This window comes from Eufriesea mexicana, unplaced genomic scaffold (assembly GCF_001483705.2).
Source record: "Eufriesea mexicana isolate 0111107269 unplaced genomic scaffold, ASM148370v2 scaffold1419, whole genome shotgun sequence".
Classification (NCBI taxonomy): domain Eukaryota; kingdom Metazoa; phylum Arthropoda; class Insecta; order Hymenoptera; family Apidae; genus Eufriesea; species Eufriesea mexicana.
The window spans coordinates 1-6,958 of record NW_016909524.1 but is presented as its reverse complement, the minus strand read 5'-3'; positions in this window follow the sequence as shown (position 1 = coordinate 6,958).

Genomic DNA, 6,958 nt, shown 5'->3' with positions numbered 1-6,958 from the left:
AAGCTAGGAGGGAAACAGCGCCGCAGTGAAACGCATACTCTTGCAGATAGAACTATCCAAAAAACATAGCGTACAGGACGCTCTTTAATTTACAAAGCGAATCTCTGCTATTCCGTTTCTGGAAAAATCGTGGCTCGCTGAGAAGAAAATTCAATTTACGGACTGGTATCTTAAAACATAGCGTACAGGACGCTCTTTAATTTACAAAGCGAATCTCTGCTATTCCGTTTCTGGAATAATAATACGCGGTGCTGGTAATTTATACAGCGATAGATTATCACCGAGGCAATAATTAATCTCCCTTGCAATGAACGTGAGAGGCGATCTCGACGTCGGGACGACCTTTGACACCGCGATAAGGGATGGTCGTGTGGTAACGTTCGTACGCATAAATTGCCCACACGCGCAAATATAATGAGCCTTGTGATAATGCGTAATCGGGCTACGGGCTGCTGCCTTTGCGTCTCTATCTTGTTTTCCAGACAACCGTGCTTCGTGACGAACGGCATCACGGTTGGAGAATAGCGCATACTAAACAAGTGGATGCTGAGGCCGCGGGATGCATAATTCATAGGATTCTCGATACTTTAATTTACAGAAAAATTAACACTTTGACTGTCACGTTGGTTATATATGACTGGTCACGGTCTCTCTTGTGACGCCATAGTGGTCATTGGTGACGGGAGCGCAAGAACTACTTAGAATTGTAAAAATTGAATGAAAATTGACAGCTAGCGTATTTTGAATATAACCGCTAATTAGAAGATACTTTGAAATGGAAAGTGCCCCATTGAACAATTAAAAATTTTTATTGCAATGGCGATCAAAGACATTAGAACAAATCTTGCATGTAGCGGTGGACTCTCGTGACATCCTCAGCGAAATATGTGATTCTGGCGTGGCAGTCAAAGGGTTAATAGAGTGATGTTTTAACCGTCCGTGTTACATACTCCAGTCTACGACTACGATTTATTCATAAACGAGAACCATTTGCAAAAGGAAACGAATACTGGATAATATGTCAGAAGAAAATCCTAGAATTACTAGGAATATTCGTTTCATCGAATTTTCTTTGACATTTTGACTGCACGTTGGTCATATATGACTGGTCATGGTCTCTCTTGTGACGCCATGGTGCTTATTGGTGGCGGGAGCGCTTGAACTACTTAGAATTGTAAAAATTGAATGAGAATTGACAGTTAGTTGACTGTCAACTGTTACCAAGGTGCCACCGGTGATCGCCCGTGACTGCCAATAAGATAAACGCTGCATTGGATAAGAATATTGTCTTATACCATGAATTTATTATTATTTTGCCATTATATGCTTCGGTGTGGCAGTCAAAGGATTAAACGGGAAACTCGAGTAACCTATACCTCGAATTGGAAAATGACAGCGATCCTATGGCAGAATGGCAGAACTCTTTCGTCTCGCAGTGAGAGAGCGTTGTGACCCGTGAAATCCGTTTTATCTTCTAATCTGGCAACTGTCATTAAATAGTTAGGGGTGCACTCGAGGTGGAAAGCAGCTAATTTGCCGGTGGTCACGGTCCAGGCACGTTGCACGAAGCTGGAAGTCAAAACGGAAAGCGTTTATCGGCCAATAAAACGGGTCGTTCCGGTGACCATAAACGGTCGCGACGCAGTTCACACTAAAATCGTTGCAGAACGGATTTACCCGTGAGTACGAGGGTTCGCTCGATGGCCGTCGACAGCGCTGCGCTCGTGAGCGTATCGCTCGTTAGAGGCGCGCATATCGCGCATGGAGGAAGGGCTTTTCGAAGGCCCTCGACTCCATTCAAATTCGATTCCCTTGTACGGTTAATCCGCCTTTGCTATGCCAGCAGCTGCGTACACCGTCGTGTACTACGCAGCTGATCATTAATTATATGCGACCACGGATTAACGGGCCGAACGAGCGCGACTCGATTAACCTCATCTCTGTTACTCTCCTCGCGATTCGTCGCCACTTCTGGGAAATGGCAGGATGAGAGAATGCTTGGCGAGAGCGAAGGGGTTTCAAAGCTCTCGGGGTGTGGGTATAGTGTTAACTAAGCGAGGCTTTCGGCTGATACAAATGACTCGTCCGCTTGATTCTGTAGCGGATAAGTACTTACCACACATTCTATGACAACCACTACTATACATATGCATATCGAGTTAAAAAATTTTATTTACCACTCTTGTGGGAACTTCCTCGTACCACGTAATGTGTAACCGCGGCCAGCTCCTCTGTACCGAAAGGGTTTAATCACTTGCGCTGGAAAGACGTGCCACGCACGTCGTAATGGTTTTGTCGCAGAATCACCAACGACGTGGTATACACGTCGTCAGGAAATTGTCACAGAAATACCGCACCCTTCTGGCACACGCATCTGTGAGTTTCTTACCAGCGCAAGTGGTTAAGAAGGAATTTCGGTGTATCGGATTTTTGAAGAATGTAAAAGCAATATTTCATCGCTAGACGTGCTCGGTCGCCAGCTGTTTCTTTGCGTTGAATATTTTTCAGATAAGTTTGGGTTCGTGGTAGTTCGAAGTTTCTACTGTGTAATGTACAATTGTAAAGTACTACTGTTATTATTGATTTATAAAATATTATAATAGGTATATGAAGTTAATAATTTCAATTGGTCTACAGTCGTCACATAACAATTATCGAATATTCCAATTATAAGGTGGTCTTCTCGCACATGAAATAAATATCCTTACATACTATATCAACACTCGCGTCATACACACTCATACTTCACTATCTCTGATTTGTACAATCAATTCCATAATTATCAAGGAATTTTTTATCATTATATTAGTGTTTATTGTACATTTTTAAGTGCTAAATTATTTTCAAATACAGTAGGAACTTAGAGAAGTATTACTCAGAGAAGTATCTTCGATCAAATTAGCTCTAAACTTCTTCCTATTTTTACATTCAAAGAAAAACTTCCCCAATGTCTCCATTTTCTTTCAAATTCTCATTCCAATCTTCCAGAAATTATTAACACCGAGATAATCTCACGTCCATCTTATTATTTACTTCCAAATTCTCATTCTAATTTACCAGAAATTATTGACACCAAGAAAATCTCATGTCCATTTTATTATTTGCTTCCAAAATCTCATTCCAATTTTCCAGGAATTATTTGCACCGAGATAATTTCGCGTCCATATTATTTGCTTCCAAATTCTCATTCCAATCTTCCAAAAATTATTAACACCAAGATAATCTCACATCTATTTATTATTAACACGTTGATCACGATGTCAGTTTAACGAGAACTGACAGCGTAGTTTTCATTCGTGTTAGCATATCAAGATTGAAAAGCAAAATAGAATAAAAATAAATACTATCTTTCTCAACTGGCATTGGCTGCATCATCCTCATAGTCCAAAGAGACAGACCGCGACTGTTCTTCCATAAATGATTAACCCGGATACCATATGCTACATATCTTATCGCAGTATTTGTCTAATTCTCCAATTAACCAGCCAAAACTGACAGCTCGTAGCAACTGCGACATATATCCCACATACTCTCCACTTTTTAATTAGCAACATGGCGTATTAGGAAGTAATTGAGCCCGAATTAGCGACTCGATGTCCCGAAGAGCGTTCATTAGTCAGCTTCCTGGTCCCAATATGCTCGGACAAAAAATTCGTCCGTTCCACTGCGATATTTGCGCCATTTGTCCCGTTCTTCGTGCACGTTTTTCATTCTCCGGCGAGGCCGGCTTTTTCTGCACGTGGTGCGCGATCTTGGTACGAGGATGTCGACGGCTAAACGACCGGAGCATTTTGCTCGCGACGCCTTTCGCGGATCGTTTCGCCAGCTCGTGGCCGATCGGTCTTTACCCGCGCGTCCGCGAGAACGCGTGTGGGGACTGGTCGCCACGGGGCTCCAGCAGCGGGGACGGTGGGTCGTTTGGCTGTCAGCGCGGCGGAACATGCGTGTCGCATAGGGATGGACGTGACGCCGGGGCCCGCCGAACGGAAAACGTTTTCCCTGAATTGTGTTCCCACAAGTGTGTACACAGCTTTTCCTCGGCAACGCGTTGTCTGCGCGTTATCGCCGATACAAGATGCTGCTTATCGTCGCGTCCGCTCTTCTCTCTGAAGCACATCTTCCGTCCCCGTGCGCCAACAGATAGCCGAAAAGGGACGACGAGTTAAGGGCCGACGTAAATCTCACCCGCGCGGGCTTTTAGTTTTTCGTGCCCGCTTCGGCTTGTTCACCATTCCTCGCCGGCACACGACACCGTTTTCGATGGAATTTTTTCCCCAGCAAATGTTTTATCCGCCGTGGAATTCCACGCGAGACCGTGATTTTATTTAACTCTTTACAGAACAGGATTTCGGATTATAAAATAGACCCATGTTGCGTAGAAATTTTAATGCGTTTTAAATGCAACAAAATTGGTATATTTTTAATAATGAAGGAATCACGTAACGTTTTATTATGCTTGCAACGATTGATGAACCTGTATTGGTATATCGAATGTTGACAATACAAGCGAATATATTTATAACATTTGTGGAAGGTATTACCAGCTGGTTTATGTAAATAACATGAAATATAAACATATGCACATGCAGCTATTGCAATATTTCGAGGTGGGACTGAAAATGTCCCACCATGCATTACGGTGCATTAAAAAGGTGGGGCACTTTTAATCCCAGCGTGCCCCAGAGAGTTAATGCTCTTTGTACTTGGGTTAGCGCGTTAGAAGACGGGAGTTCTTTAAAATAACAATGGAGTAAAATAAAATGTAATATCGCGAATGAAATGCAATATTAAAGGATAGTAAAGAGCTCCGGAATTTTTATTAGTACTTCATATTAATCCAAGTGTTATCTAAACTCCCTTTCTATTTATTTTTGGCATTACAGTTCCTCCAATTATTTTAAAAATCTCTTTTTGCTAGATCTCTCGAACAAATTAAAATAGCTGGTTCCATTTTTAATCTTTTTTGCTAGATCTCTCGATGTAATTAAAGTAGCTAATTCCAATCTTCTTGCATTAACGCTGAATTTACCAGGACCCAAATAATATTTCTGCCATTTTTAATTAAAAATTTCGCAATCAACATTGCCGCTATGATTTTTATTTTAATATAGGTATAACCATTTTTCAATATCCCCTCGTATTCTTCATCTACCAGTCAATTTACCGGTTATGGTACAACAGGTTTAGTGTTAAAATTATTTAAAAAATTATCAAAATACTTTTTCCAAATTACATATGTACCTTTCTATTTTAATCGCATAACAGAAATTGAAATACAAGTTAGAACATTAGTGTTCTCCATTGACAAACCGAAACGCGTATGCAGACCAACCTCGTACCAATCAATAGAGCCATCAAGGGGTCCCAGCGATCGCATAAATCGCGAGAAAAGGGCAGATCGTTCGCTTACTGTCAGGACGAATTACACGGTGGCGAGTGACGTTAAATGGAAACATAAGTCGTGGCGTATCTAAGACGCCCACACACGCAGCTCCAATCTTAGCAATATACTCGCGGTTCCTTTTCTTGTTCGTTCGCCGGACCAATGAATCCGCGCTCTCATTGTCAAGTTATGCCCGTTCCACGCTGTTCGCATCCGCGAGTAATGCCAACGTTTACACAGTTCGACTCGTGGCAGCCTCGTGGCGGATCGATCGACCGGCAATCCCTTGCTGGAGGGTCCATTAGAACACACGAGTGATAAGTGGAGTGTATGGGGTACTGATGTCTTCCTGTTCTTTGTGCGACACTGCTTGGAGCAGGTGATTCACGAGAATAGGGTGGAAAAGAGACGTGGACAGTGGATGACATTTGGCCGTTACCGCCATTGTGTGCGTTTTGTCGAAAATGTGCTGTCTATCTCGCGAATGAATATAACAGACACTGCTAATGACGACTAACATATTTTAAATGAACATTTTTGAAAATTCGGTACTAAAATTCGCAGCTTCGAGCATTTTGAATTTTTCTTTCTTTGACGTACGAGGTTTCAGGATGGACAGAGTAAAATATTAAAATGAAATTCGCGTGAATAAAAGGGATAGTAATTTTATGGGACTACAGAATGCTGGTAGCCATTTTTTGATATTCATTCGAAAATAATTACGATCGTAAAAGTGCATTACCGGAAGCCGTAATTATTCTTGTTACACTTGTTTATGAAGATTTGTTTGCTATTTCTATTCATTAGATTCCTTTTTTTGTATTATTATTATATTAATTATTATAATAATATTTATATTATTATACGTAAACCTTCGTATTTTAATTCCTTCCTCCATTTTAAGATTGCATTAATCACAGTTGTGTCTGTTTCAGATAATGCAATAGGTTCTGGAATATTTTAGTTTCCTTCGTGATGTTTTCTATATTAGAATAGATTAGAGATATCAGTGATTAACACGTAGACGACCGGATATTTGATCTCCATCCTTTCACATAAGATCGGGTATATAATAGACTTTTAACTCGAATGATATCACTGCACTAAAATTAGTTTATTATAGAGTTATATTTTAACAGACTTTAATAAAATAAAAACGAGTAAAACGACCTACGGTATTAAGTCTGTTATAAAAAGGATAAATTTATATTCTATATTAAACGCTGGGAGCTAGTATTCTTCTTATATCACAACAAAATAATATTTGTACGAATTTCTTCACGGAAAAATGCCCAGCAAAATTTTGGGTCGCACGTGTTATGAACTTCGAAAAACATAGAAAGTTGAATAACTATTACGTAATAATATAAAACACAGATAACGATTTAACGATCCTATATGCTAGAAGAAACATTTTCCAACACATGTCAACAAATAGGATCATATAACAGTAATTTTAAGCAAAGAAAAATGCGATGAAGTACATAGGCGTAGAAAACCGGAAATCTCCGTGACCGGTCTTCAACGTTTGAGCGACAAAACATGAAGATTTCCGTGATGGGTCGTTAATGTGTT